At 32.6% G+C, this 2,830-nt stretch overlaps 1 pseudogene; it reads left to right on the top strand.

Annotated features, from left to right (window-relative positions):
- Positions 1–857: 857 nt before the first annotated feature.
- LOC105288584 lies at positions 858–1,377 on the top strand (annotated as a pseudogene).
- Positions 1,378–2,830: the final 1,453 nt, after the last annotated feature.

Below are 2,830 nucleotides of genomic sequence, written 5' to 3'. Positions count from 1 at the left end.
GAAGTCTTATTTTGAAGTCATAGGGTCTCATTTTTGGTGAAACTGTTTTGACAAATATTCTTACTATTTCCAAGAGGAAAAATTCTCCAATATACTGAAATAATGTACATTATCTCTGGTCTCTTTCATCTGAGATTTAGGCTTCAGGACTCAAAGGCTTCTAAGATTCTTCACTCTGGGCCATAAAATCATTTGATCAATAACCTTAGAATGCAAAAATTTCTTCAGTTCTTATATATTTGCCTGGTCAAGATATAGAAGGCAATATTAAAATTGCAATATATATAAATGGCAAAGTGCTTGTATCTAGACTATATAAAGAATTCTAATAAATAAAAAGAAAAAGATAAATAATTTAGCAGAAATATAGGAAAAGAAATTTGTCATAATCTATTATAGCTGAAGACATTTGTAATTTATGACCTAGGATTTCCATTGTGAATATATCAACCCAACAAAAGACCGTTTACATGTGTTCTAGGAAATAGAATGTTGCCAGCAGCATTATTTGCCACACAGCAAATAACCTATATGGTCATCAAAAATGAAATAAATGAATAAAGTAAATACCATGTATTAATGAAAATCAATAATCCACTACATTCAACTACATAGTTGAATCATACAAATTTAATGTTGAGAAAAACCAGAAACCACCCCCCCCCAAAAACAACTATATGATTCTTTATTCTTTGGAGATTTATATGTATATCTATTTAATACCTATATATTTTGAATATATATACATATATTCAAAAGCATGAGTAAAGAGTACATGCTTGAGAGCTCAAGCCGATGCGTGCAGGGCTAGAGGTACACACCGCAGACAGCTCGGAAGAAGCTCAGAGGCAGTGAATAATAGCCCTTCAAGTTTGCAATAAAAAATGGCCTCCAATAAAACTATATTGGGAAAAAAAAAAAAAGGAAAAAAGGAAAAAGTACCAGACCGACGTGTAGTGAATGGGAAGGTGGAGTATTTCCTGAAGTGGAAAGGATTCACAGATGTGACAATACTTGGGGACCTGAAGAAAAATTAGATTGTCCAGTTAATTGAAGCATTTCTTAATTTTCAAAAAGCTGTAAAGAAAAAGATGGTACAAAAAAGAAATCTTTATCTGACAGTCTGATTATAGCCAATCAAAGAAAAGGATGCTGCTGATAAACCAAAAGGCTTTGCCAGAGGTCTTGATCCTGAACAAATAATTGGTGCCACAGACAGCAGTGGAGAATTAGTATTTCTCATGAACTGGAAAGATTCAGATGAGGCAGATTTGGTGCCGGCAAAAGAGGCAAATATGAAGCATCTTCAAATTGTAATTGTTTTTTTATGAAGAGAGATTAACTTGGCATTCTTGTCTGGAAGACGAAGCCAGTTGAGGGATCAGGGATGAATGTTATTTCTGGCTTAATAATTTTATAATTTCTTAGGAATGCTTTTTCTATTTATAATTCTCAATGTCTCCCAATTGTTATAACTCTCAGAATTCTCTCTGTAAGTTTTCACATGAATTTAGACTTCAGTTGCTCAGAAAGCACCAAGACACTATTTTTAAACCATCCAACTTTCAGGATTCGGCAGTATTGTATGTTGGTGAGGTAGATGACTATGCTTTAAATTTCCAGATTTCAAATGGTGGTTCTGCCACTTAATAGCTAGGTGACCCTAAGCAATTTAGTTACATTTAAAACCTTTAGCTTTCTCTTCTATAAAATGGAGACAATTATAGTACACAGTCATACAAATACCGTCTTAGAAGAGCATAACACATATTATTATTATTGGCGGTGGTAACGGTAGTGGGTAGTCTAGTATAAACTGGTCTGGATTTAAAAATTACAAATGTGTGCAATATTATAATCACTTCGGTGTGGCTGAATGGCAGAATAATGCTTAACTACTTGAGTTAATAAAATGATAAAAAGCTAATATTAGAAAATTTATAATCCTTGGAGCTGATATTTTTAATAGTATGAGTCAAATTGGGAAAAATATGAAAAAGAATATTTGGTAATATCTATATTCTTTCTCTCCAACACACAACTGTCACCTTTTACCATTCTAAGTTATAAATAGATGATAAGACAAAATAGGCATGTTTTGACACTATATTACAGGTAAACAGAAGCGTGTACATGACCACGCACACACACACACACGCACGCACGCACACACACACACACACACACACACACAAACCCAGAACAGAGTGGAAAAGTACTAGCTCTGCATATATAGATGGTCAGGGACTACATGATTCCCTTACATTTGTCATATTTTTAAAATTTATTTATTTGACAAATGAGTGAAAAAAATGAGTGCAATATACTGTTGCTTTGCTAGAGTTGAAGGGAAAACATCAGAGTTTTTATCTTTGGGAAGCTCATATTTCAGTGTATGAAACAAACATGAAAATTATAAATAAGTTGTAAACACTATTATTGTACATGGGAATAAAAAAAATTAGACTAACCCAGTAGTTTGAAGATTTACCTGTTTTTGCCAATTATTATTTTGAAAAAATGTAGAACTTAATGAAAACTTGTAGACTAGATTACTGATGAATACCTGTATACCTTTCATCTGGATTAATCTAATCAATTATTAACACGTTATATGTTGCTATTTTGGGGTTGGGGTGTGTGCATGTATGTGTATATGTGTGTGTATATTCTTTCCCTCTCTCTTAAGATTATTTGAAGGTAAATTTCAGCCTATACTTTGGCATGTATCCTCGATCTATAATATTATCTTCCTTTATAACCACAATATCATTACCATTCATAAGAAACTGACATCAATAAACAATACTTTATCTAACACAGTCCATAT

This window comes from Pteropus vampyrus, unplaced genomic scaffold (genome assembly GCF_000151845.1).
Source record: "Pteropus vampyrus isolate Shadow unplaced genomic scaffold, Pvam_2.0 Scaffold18, whole genome shotgun sequence".
Classification (NCBI taxonomy): Eukaryota; Metazoa; Chordata; class Mammalia; order Chiroptera; family Pteropodidae; genus Pteropus; species Pteropus vampyrus.
Note: the sequence above shows the minus strand (reverse complement) of the source record. Positions and strands in the feature narration are given on the sequence as shown.